Below are 11,979 nucleotides of genomic sequence, written 5' to 3'. Positions count from 1 at the left end.
TTCCCTGACCGACTGGGCTACTGGTTCTATCATGGGTTGGAGCCCATTCTGCCTTCCCTGACCGACTGGGCTACTGGTTCTATCATGGGTTGGAGCCCGTTCCGCCTTCCCTGACCGACTGGGCTACTGGTTCTATCATGGGTTGGAGCCCATTCTGCCTTCCCTGACCGACTGGGCTACTGGTTCTATCATGGGTTGGAGCCCGTTCTGCCTTCCCTGACCGACTGGGCTACTGGTTCTATCATGGGTTGGAGCCCATTCTGCCTTCCCTGACCGACTGGGCTACTGGTTCTATCATGGGTTGGAGCCCGTTCTGCCTTCCCTGACCGACTGGGCTACTGGTTCTATCATGGGTTGGAGCCCGTTCCGCCTTCCCTGACCGACTGGGCTACTGGTTCTATCATGGGTTGGAGCCCATTCTGCCTTCCCTGACCGACTGGGCTACTGGTTCTATCATGGGTTGGAGCCCGTTCTGCCTTCCCTGACCGACTGGGCTACTGGTTCTATCATGGGTTGGAGCCCATTCTGCCTTCCCTGACCGACTGGGCTACTGGTTCTATCATGGGTTGGAGCCCATTCTGCCTTCCCTGACCGACTGGGCTACTGGTTCTATCATGGGTTGGAGCCCATTCTGCCTTCCCTGACCGACTGGGCTACTGGTTCTATCATGGGTTGGAGCCCGTTCTGCCTTCCCTGACCGACTGGGCTACTGGTTCTATCATGGGTTGGAGCCCGTTCCGCCTTCCCTGACCGACTGGGCTACTGGTTCTATCATGGGTTGGAGCCCGTTCTGCCTTCCCTGACCGACTGGGCTACTGGTTCTATCATGGGTTGGAGCCCGTTCTGCCTTCCCTGACCGACTGGGCTACTGGTTCTATCATGGGTTGGAGCCCGTTCTGCCTTCCCTGACCGACTGGGCTACTGGTTCTATCATGGGTTGGAGCCCGTTCTGCCTTCCCTGACCGACTGGGCTACTGGTTCTATCATGGGTTGGAGCCCGTTCTGCCTTCCCTGACCGACTGGGCTACTGGTTCTATCATGGGTTGGAGCCCGTTCTGCCTTCCCTGACCGACTGGGCTACTGGTTCTATCATGGGTTGGAGCCCGTTCCGCCTTCCCTGACCGACTGGGCTACTGGTTCTATCATGGGTTGGAGCCCATTCTGCCTTCCCTGACCGACTGGGCTACTGGTTCTATCATGGGTTGGAGCCCGTTCTGCCTTCCCTGACCGACTGGGCTACTGGTTCTATCATGGGTTGGAGCCCATTCTGCCATGGTCATTGTCTTAAGTCGGCCCAGCCTGGCCTGGGACGTCTTCTTGCAGGCTTGAGAGAAGCTCTCGGATCTCTCTACCATTCCCGCGAAGTACCTGGACCTCCGGGAAGTCTTTAACAAGGCCTGCGCTACGTCTCTCCCTCCGCATCGACCCTATGACTGCGCCCTTGACTTTCTCCTGGGCGCTACACTCCCTCGAGGGGCTTTACTCCTGGAGACCAAGGCTGTGGAGGAGAACATTCAGAACTCTCTCGCTGCAGGGAGTATTCGTCCATCGGCCTCTCCCGCCGGCACAGGGTTGTTCTTTGTGGAGAAGGACAAAACCCTGTATCGACTAGAGGGGCCTTAATGACATCACGGTTCAAAAACGTCACCCTCTACCACTCATCTCCTCGGCTTTCGAACCTCTTCATGGAGCGACCATATTTTCATGGAGCGACCATATTCTCTAAGTTGGACCTTCGGAACGGCCTACCACCTTGTTCGGGTACGGGAGGGAGATGAGTGTAAAACAGACTTTAACACAGCTAGCGGGCACTATGAGTATTTAGTTATGCCATTTGAATAAAAACAGTTAAAAACCGTCCCCCTGACTTACCAGCGCTCCTGGTCAACGTTGTGCTCTGTAACGTTGTGCTCTTTTACTGTTCAGCTCAAGAACACGTCCTCCACGTCTCACAAGTCCTTCAGCTGACCAAGAGATCTCGGACCTCAAACGTCAATTCACTCTGGCCCCCATCATAGTCTATCAGGACCCGTCCCGTCAGTTTGTGATGGAGGTCGACGCCTCGGATGTCGGAGTAGGGGCCGTCCTGTCCCAGCGTTCTGCCCCGGACCAAAAGCTGCACCCCTGTGCTTTCCTCTCCCATTGTCTTACCCCTACTGAGAGGAACTATGATGTGGGAAATCGACAACTCGTCGCCGTCAAGATGGCGTTGGAGGAGTGAAGGCACTGGTTGGAGGGGGCGGAACACCCATTCTTAGTGTGGCCTGACCATAATAATCTGGAATATCTCCGCACCGACAAGCGCCTCAATTTGGCGGTCAGGCAAGTGCATCAGGCAGGCTCGATAGGCCCTGTTATTCACCCGTTTCAATTTCACTCTCTCCTACTGCGCGGCGGTCCAAGAATATGGACCGCCAAGCACATTCTTGGACTGATGCACTCTCACGGTTGTATTGCTCCGCTGCTACTCTGTCTGACCCCGAGACCATCCTCCCTACCTCCTGTCTAGCGGCTGCAGTCTTCTGGGGTATAGAGACCCTGGTCTGTAAGGCGCAGCGTTCCCAGCCGGAACCTGAGGAGGTCCGGCTAACCAGATGTTTGTCCGGACTCTGCCAGTTCCCCAGTCCTGGAATGGGCACATTCCTCAAAACTGACCTGCCATCCAGGCTCCCGTTGGATGACGCTTTTGGTGGCCTTCCAACTGCCCATTTTATTCCCCTTCCCAAGTTACTCTCAGCCAAGGAGACCGCTCAGCTCATGGTGCAGCACGTCTTCCGGATCCATGGACTTCCGGTTGACATGGTCTCCGATCGTTGTCCCCACTTCTGGTTCTGGAAGGCGTTCTGCACCCTCATTGGGTCGTCAGCCAGCCTGTCTTCTGGTTTCCACCCCACATCTAACGGCCAGTCGGAGCGAGCCAATCAGGACCTGGCGACAGCCATTCATTGCCTCATCTCCACCAACCCCACCACATGGAGCCAGCAACTTGAACTTGAACTGCACTGTTGGTTAAGGGCTTGTAAGTATCGGCTCAGGCAGAGGGTATGGCTGCTCCCTGCGCCCTGCTATCTGCTCAGGCAGAGGGTATGGCTGTCTCCTCGGGACCTGCCCCTCCGGGTGGACTCCGGTAAACTTTCCCCTCGTTTCATCGGCCCTTGCCCATCTCTAAAGTACTTAGGCCCTCTGCTGTTCTGTTGCACCGCACCCTCCGTATACATCCCACAATTCACGTGTCTGGGATTAAACCTCTGTCTCCTGTTTCTGTTTGTCTGTTGCCAGTTTGTCTTGTCAGTTTTTACCAGCGTGATTTCCTGTTTTCTTGTTTCTCAAAGTGCTTTTTCCCAAGTTTTCTCGGTTCTGACCATTCAGCCCTGACTCTGAGCTCTCTGCCATCCTGAACCTGCCTGACTCTGAGCTTTCTGCCGTCCTGTACCTGCCTGACTCTGAGCTTTCTGCCGTCCTGTACCTGCCTGACTCTGAGCTCTCTGCCGTCCTGTACCTGCCTGACTCTGAGCTTTCTGCCGTCCTGTACCTGCCTGACTGAGCTTTCTGCCATCCTGTACCTGCCTGACTCTGAGCTTTCTGCCGTCCTGTACCTGCCTGACTCTGAGCTTTCTGCCGTCCTGTACCTGCCTGACTCTGAGCTTTCTGCCATCCTGTACCTGCCTGACTCTGAGCTTTCTGCCATCCTGTACCTGCCTGACTCTGAGCTTTCTGCCGTCCTGTACCTGCCTGACTGAGATTTCTGCCATCCTGTACCTGCCTGACTCTGACCTGACTACAAACCTCTGCCTGCCCTCGACCTGCCCTTTGTGTTATAATACATCTCAGGGTCATATCCTGAGTTGTGATAGACACCAGGCATGATGCTAACTATCCACCATATGATTCATGGATATTTACATTTGTCTTCTTCAAAAGTAGATGATGAAAAACACTGAGTGAGGTTTCAGCTCATGCCAAACACTAAAACCACTCAACAACGTATTTAATCCAATACATTCTAGTCCCTTCTCATTAATAACATATCTCTAATGAACGCCTTTGTCGTTTGGACTTCCTAAGTGGATCCATTGTTGTCTATTTATCAGAATGTATGACAGAACACTGGTATCTAATCTCATTGTTGTCTATTCATCAGAATGTATGACAGAACACTGGTATCTAATCTCATTGTTGTCTATTCATCAGAATGTATGACAGAACACTGGTATCTAATCTCATTGTTGTCTATTTATCAGAATGTATGACAGAACACTGGTATCTAATCTCATTGTTGTCTATTTATCAGAATGTATGACAGAACACTGGTATCTAATCTCATTGTTGTCTAGTTATCAGAATGTATGACAGAACACTGGTATCTAATCTCATTGTTGTCTATTCATCAGAATGTATGACAGAACACTGGTATCTAATCTCATTGTTGTCTATTCATCAGAATGTAAAACAGAACACTGGTATCTAATCTCATTGTTGTCTAGTTATCAGAATGTATGACAGAACACTGGTATCTAATCTCATTGTTGTCTAGTTATCAGAATGTATGACAGAACACTGGTATCTAATCTCATTGTTGTCTAGTTATCAGAATGTATGACAGAACACTGGTATCTAATCTCATTGTTGTCTATTCATCAGAATGTATGACAGAACACTGGTATCTAATCTCATTGTTGTCTAGTTATCAGAATGTATGACAGAACACTGGTATCTAATCTCATTGTTGTCTATTTATCAGAATGTATGACAGAACACTGGTATCTAATCTCATTGTTGTCTAGTTATCAGAATGTATGACAGAACACTGGTATCTAATCTCATAGTTGTCTATTCATCAGAATGTATGACAGAACACTGGTATCTAATCTCATTGTTGTCTATTCATCAGAATGTATGACAGAACACTGGTATCTAATCTCATTGTTGTCTATTTATCAGAATGTATGACAGAACACTGGTATCTAATCTCATTGTTGTCTAGTTATCAGAATGTATGACAGAACACTGGTATCTAATCTCATTGTTGTCTAGTTATCAGAATGTATGACAGAACACTGGTACCTAATCTCATTGTTGTCTATTTATCAGAATGTATGACAGAACACTGGTATCTAATCTCATTGTTGTCTATTTATCAGAATGTATGACAGAACACTGGTATCTAATCTCATTGTTGTCTAGTTATCAGAATGTATGACAGAACACTGGTATCTAATCTCATTGTTGTCTATTTATCAGAATGTATGACAGAACACTGGTATCTAATCTCATTGTTGTCTATTCATCAGAATGTATGACAGAACACTGGTATCTAATCTCATTGTTGTCTAGTTATCAGAATGTATGACAGAACACTGGTATCTAATCTCATTGTTGTCTATTTATCAGAATGTATGACAGAACACTGGTATCTAATCTCATTGTTGTCTAGTTATCAGAATGTATGACAGAACACTGGTATCTAATCTCATTGTTGTCTATTCATCAGAATGTATGACAGAACACTGGTATCTAATCTCATTGTTGTCTATTCATCAGAATGTATGACAGAACACTGGTATCTAATCTCATTGTTGTCTATTCATCAGAATGTATGACAGAACACTGGTATCTAATCTCATTGTTGTCTAGTTATCAGAATGTATGACAGAACACTGGTATCTAATCTCATTGTTGTCTATTCATCAGAATGTATGACAGAACACTGGTATCTAATCTCATTGTTGTCTAGTTATCAGAATGTATGACAGAACACTGGTATCTAATCTCATTGTTGTCTATTCATCAGAATGTATGACAGAACACTGGTATCTAATCTCATTGTTGTCTAGTTATCAGAATGTATGACAGAACACTGGTATCTAATCTCATTGTTGTCTATTCATCAGAATGTATGACAGAACACTGGTATCTAATCTCATTGTTGTCTATTCATCAGAATGTATGACAGAACACTGGTATCTAATCTCATTGTTGTCTATTTATCAGAATGTATGACAGAACACTGGTATCTAATCTCATTGTTGTCTATTTATCAGAATGTATGACAGAACACTGGTATCTAATCTCATTGTTGTCTAGTTATCAGAATGTATGACAGAACACTGGTATCTAATCTCATTGTTGTCTATTTATCAGAATGTATGAAAGAACACTGGTATCTAATCTCATTGTTGTCTAGTTACCAGAATGTATGACAGAACACTGGTATCTAATCTCAATGTTGTCTATTTATCAGAATGTATGACAGAACACTGGTATCTAATCTCATTGTTGTCTATTTATCAGAATGTATGACAGAACACTGGTATCTAATCTCATTGTTGTCTATTTATCAGAATGTATGACAGAACACTGGTATCTAATCTCATTGTTGTCTATTCATCAGAATGTATGACAGAACACTGGTATCTAATCTCATTGTTGTCTATTTATCAGAATGTATGACAGAACACTGGTATCTAATCTCATTGTTGTCTAGTTACCAGAATGTATGACAGAACACTGGTATCTAATCTCATTGTTGTCTAGTTATCAGAATGTATGACAGAACACTGGTATCTAATCTCATTGTTGTCTAGTTATCAGAATGTATGACAGAACACTGGTATCTAATCTCATTGTTGTCTAGTTATCAGAATGTATGACAGAACACTGGTATCTAATCTCATTGTTGTCTAGTTACCAGAATGTATGACAGAACACTGGTATCTAATCTCATTGTTGTCTAGTTATCAGAATGTATGACAGAACACTGGTATCTAATCTCATTGTTGTCTATTCATCAGAATGTATGACAGAACACTGGTATCTAATCTCATTGTTGTCTAGTTATCAGAATGTATGACAGAACACTGGTATCTAATCTCATTGTTGTCTAGTTATCAGAATGTATGACAGAACACTGGTATCTAATCTCATTGTTGTCTATTCATCAGAATGTATGACAGAACACTGGTATCTAATCTCATTGTTGTCTAGTTATCAGAATGTATGACAGCACACTGGTATCTAATCTCATTGTTGTCTACTACAGTGTTGTGAGGGAAGAGCCATTAAACAATAGACACAGCGTAGCAAAGCATTTCACTGTCAAGAAAGAAGGGGGTGGAGTCATGTGAACACTTTTATTGCAGAGTACTGTCTCTCCCCTGCCTTCATGTCTGTCAGTCTCATCCACCTAGCTCCTATTTCCCCAGTCTTTTCTTGATCAATCGTTCAACCAACCATCACTCACACTCTTTCTATTTATATTCCTCTCTATATATATATATATATATTAGATAAGTAGAAACAATGGGAGGAGTCAGATTTCCTCTGACAGGGTAATACTGACACACACACTAGAGGCTAATGGGGTTACAGCAGCACATGGCTCCTACTCCACCATTCACTCTTTCTCCCTGCCTCACTCCTCTCCTCCTCTACCTCTCTCTTTTACTCCTTCGCCTCGTTCAACTTCTTCTTCATAGTTCTTTCACTTACAGCACCTTTATACATTCAAACTAAACTAAAACACACCTCGGACAAATGGCATGTGCTTACACAAACACACACACAGATAATGAGATTACCGTGAGTGTGTCTGTGTGTTACTGCGTCACCGCACTGAGCCAGATTAGAGACAATCCCCTCAGACCAACGTACTGCCTGATACACTAACACAGAGACCCCTCCACTCTGTAACTGTCTCTGTCTGTCTCTGTCTGTTTCTCCCTTGCTCTCTCTCCTTCATTATTTCTCTTTCTCTCTCTCATTCCTCTATTTCTCTCTCTCTCACAAACACAAAACACACAAACACAGTTACCCTCCTCCCCCTCCACAAACACAGTTACCCTCCTCCCCCTCCACAAACACAGTTACCCTCCTCCCCTCCACAAACACAGTTACCCTCCTCCCCTCCACAAACACAGTTACCCTCCTCCCCCTCCACAAACACAGTTACCCTCCTCCCCTCCACAAACACAGTTACCCTCCTCCCCCTCCACAAACACAGTTACCCTCCTCCCCCTCCACAAACACAGTTACCCTCCTCCCCCTCCACAAACACGTATACCCTCCTCCCCCTCCACAAACAGTTACCCTCCTCCCCCTCCACAAACACAGTTACCCTCCTCTCCTCCACAAACACTTTTACCCTCCTCCCCCTCCACAAACACTTTCACCCTCCTCCCCCTCCACAAACAGTTACCCTCCTCCCCTCCACAAACACAGTTACCCTCCTCCTCCTCCACAAACACAGTTACCCTCCTCCCCCTCCACAAACACAGTTACCCTCCTCCCCCTCTCACCTGTGCTCTGTCCTCTGTATCAGGGCTCCATCATAGTGTATCCCCAGTTACTCCCCTTCTCTGATCTCTCTCTGGACATCCTGGTGAGGAAGAGGAGGGTGCTGCTTCTTCATCTCCTGCTGATACAACACAACATGAATGATCGGCAGATAAATATTGAACAAACTATCAACTACAAATGTGTTGATATGTAACCTGTTGCTAGGGTTACAGTAAGGTTTAGAGTCAGGGTAAAGGTTAGGGTAATGGTTAAGGTTAGGGTTAATATAGTATTCTTATTATATTATAGCTAGTATAAAAGTCAGCTCTGGATAAATACTGTATATTCAGGCAGAAGAAATTCTAAATCTTCTTTAAAAGTGCTTTCCTCACCATCGTAAATAAGAATGCCACTTTCAAAAAATGTTGAACTAAGAACAGATGTAGCCCTTGGTTCACTCCAGACTTGACTGCCCTTGACCAGCACAAACTCACCCTGTGGTGTACTGCACTAGCTTCGAATAGTCCCCGCGATATGCAACTTTTCGGAAAAGCCAGGAACCAATACACACAGTCAGTTAGGAAGGCAAAGGCTAGCTTTTTCAAACAGAAATGTGCATCCTGCAGCACTAATTCCAAAAGGTTCTGGGACATTGTAAAGTCCATGGAGAATAAGAACACCTCCTCCCAGCTGCCCACTGCACTGAGGATAGGAAACACGGTCACCACCGATAAATCCACGATAACTGAGAATTTCAATAAGCATTTCTCTACGGCTGGCCATGTTTTCCACCTGGCTTCCCCAACCCCGGCCAACAGCTCTGCACCCCCTGCAGCAACTTGCCCAGGCCCCCCTCCCCGCTTCTCCTTCACCCAAATCCAGACAGCTGATGTTCTGAAAGAGCTGCAAAATCTGGATCCCTACAAATCAGATGGATTAGACAATCTGGACCCTCTCTTCCTAAAATTATCCACCGCCATTGTTGCAACCACTATTACCAGTCTGTTCAACCTCTCTTTCATATCGTCTGAGATTCCCATAGATTGGAAAGCCTCCGCGGTCATCCCCCTCTTCAAAGGGGGAGACACTCTAGTCCCAAACTGTTACAGACTGTCATGACTTCCGCCGAAGTTGGTCCCTCTCCTTGTTCGGGCGGTGTTCGGCGGTCGACGTCACCGACCTTCTAGCCATCGCTGATCCATTTTTCATTTTCCATTGGTTTTGTCTTGTCTCACATCACACCTGGTTTGAATCCCATCATTACATGTTGTGTATTTAACCCTCTGTTTTACCTCATGTCTTTGTCGGTGATTGTTCGTTGTATGTATTGGTGCTAAGTATGTTATGGTGTGTGACGGGTTTTGTATCCACTTTCTTTATTTTGTATGTGTTGGTTTTCGGAGTTTGTAAGCATTTATTAAATAACTCAGTTTATACCAAGCTCGTTCTCCTGCGCCTGACTTCCCTGCCACCAGCACACACCCCATTACAGAATCACCAACTCTATTATGGAGTCAGCAGGACAAGGTACCCCGGCCATAGAGGTGGGGGAGCGCGTCCAGGAGCTTGCAGCAATGCTTCACCATCTGGGCATCACCATGGACCGCGTTGCCCAGACTATGGACCGCTGGGAGAGACAGGGAGTTCTTCCAACGCCTCCACCAGCACAACCGGGGTCTCTCCCGAGCGTCCCGATTCCACCTGGTTCCAGTGGGATTCGTCTCTCCCTGCCCCAGGAGTACGACGGCGAGGCTGCGGGCTGCCGGGGGTTCCTACTTCAACTGGAGCTATACCTGGCCACCGTTCACCCGGCTCCATCGGACCGTGAAAGGGTTTCAGCCCTCGTCTCGTGCCTCACAGGGAAAGCCCTGGAGTGGGCCAACGCCGTGTGGAAAGAGGGAGATGCGGCGTTGGACCAGTTTGAGGAGTTCACCCGCCGTTTCCGGGCAGTCTTCGACCGGGTGAACGCCTCTACCATCTGAGGCAGGAGACGAGGAGCGCCCAGGAGTTCGCACTAGAGTTTAGGACCCTGGCTGCCGGCGCGGGATGGAACAACAGGGCCCTGATCGATCATTACCGCTGCAGTCTGCGAGAGGATGTCCGTCGGGAGCTGGCCTGCAGAGACACCACCCTCACATTTGACCAGCTGGTGGACCTGTCCATCCGGCTGGACAACCTGCTGGCTACTCGCGGACGTTCAGATCGGGGTCTGGTGGTTCCATCCTCCCGCACCCCCTCTCCGATACCCATGGAGCTGGGAGGGGCGGTGCACAGGGAGACCGGAGAGGGTTTCCACTCGTTCACTATCAGTGGCCGCAGAGGTCACACTGCCGGTCGGTGCCGGTTGAGTTCCTCTGGGAATCGAGGCAGCAGGCAGGGCGCTCTGGCGTCACTCTAGGTGAGCTGGCACCAGCCTCACCCAGAGTCCTCTGTTGCACATATGCTTGTGTCTGTCACTTTTCCTGAGATTTCCCCGCATTCCGAGCATAAGGCGCTCGTCGATTCAGGCGCGCCTGGAAATTTCATTGATAGAGCTTTAGCCCATAGTTTAGGGATCCTCATTTTTGCTGTGGATGTGTCTTTCCTCGTTCACGCCTTAGATAGCCGACCATTAGGGTCAGGGTTAATTAGGGAGGTCACCGCTCCTTTGGGCATGGGGACGCAGGGGGTCATACAAAGATAATTAGTCTCTGCCTTATTGACTCTCCTGCGTTTCCCTTGGTGCTGGGCCTACACTGGTTAGCTTGTCATAACCCCACTGTTTCTTGGCCACAGAGGGCTCTCACGGGGTGGTCGTGAGAGTGCTCAGGTAGGTGTTTAGGGGTTTCCGTTGGTGCGCATTCCCCCTGAATATGCCGATTTGGCTCTCGCCTTCTCCAAAAAGAAGGCAACTCAATTACCGACGGGGCGATTGTGCGATATATCTCCTGGTAGACGCTGCACTTCCCAGGAGTCACGTGTATCCCCTCTCACAGGCGGAGACGGAGGCTATGGAAACATATGTCTCCGAATCCCTGCGTCAGGGGTACATTCGGTCCTTCATTTCACCCGTCTCCTCGAGTTTCTTTTTTGTGAAGAAGAAGGAGGGAGGTCTGCGTCTGTGAATTGACTACCGGGGTCTAAATCAGATCACGGTGAGGTATAGTTACCCGCTGGCGATCATAGGCACAGCGATAGAGTCAATGCACGGGGCGCGCTTCTTCACCAAACTAGACCTCAGGAGCGCTCACAACCTGGTGTGTATCCGAGAGGGAGACGAGTGGAAGATGGCTTTCAGTACCACCTCTGGGCACTATGAGTACCTCGTCATGCAGTACGGGTTGATGAATGCGCCCTCAGTCTTCCAAGCCTTTGTAGACCAGATTTTCCGGGACCTGCACGGGCAGGGTGTAGTGGTGTATATCGATGACATTCTGATATACTCCGCTACACGCGCCGAGCATGTGTCCCTGGTGCGCAGGTTGCTTGGTCGTCTGTTGGAGCATGACCTGTACGTCAAGGCTGAGAAATGTCTGTTCTTCCAACAGTCCATCTCCTTCCTAGGGTATCGCATTTCCACGTCAGGGGTGGAGATGGAGAGTGACCACATTGCAGCCATGCTTAATTGGCCGACTCCCACCACGGTAAAGGAGGTGCAGCGAATCTTAGGGTTTGCCAACTACTACCGGAGGTTTATCTGGAGTTTTGGTCAGGTAGCGGCTCCCA

General features: G+C 47.9%; 1 protein-coding gene across 1 annotated transcript in view; it reads right to left on the bottom strand.

The window, feature by feature from the left end:
- The window catches only part of LOC129855932 (FERM and PDZ domain-containing protein 1-like), a 125,107-nt gene that overhangs the window by 87,304 nt on the left and 25,824 nt on the right, over positions 1–11,979 (bottom strand). Inside the window, exon 2 of the mRNA XM_055924043.1 lies at positions 8,295–8,410. The gene's annotated coding sequence lies outside the window, so the exon portion shown is untranslated. The remainder of the gene's footprint in view (positions 1–8,294; positions 8,411–11,979) is intronic.

This window comes from Salvelinus fontinalis, chromosome 5 (genome assembly GCF_029448725.1).
Source record: "Salvelinus fontinalis isolate EN_2023a chromosome 5, ASM2944872v1, whole genome shotgun sequence".
Classification (NCBI taxonomy): Eukaryota; Metazoa; Chordata; class Actinopteri; order Salmoniformes; family Salmonidae; genus Salvelinus; species Salvelinus fontinalis.
This window is presented reverse-complemented; position numbering and strand designations above follow the sequence as displayed.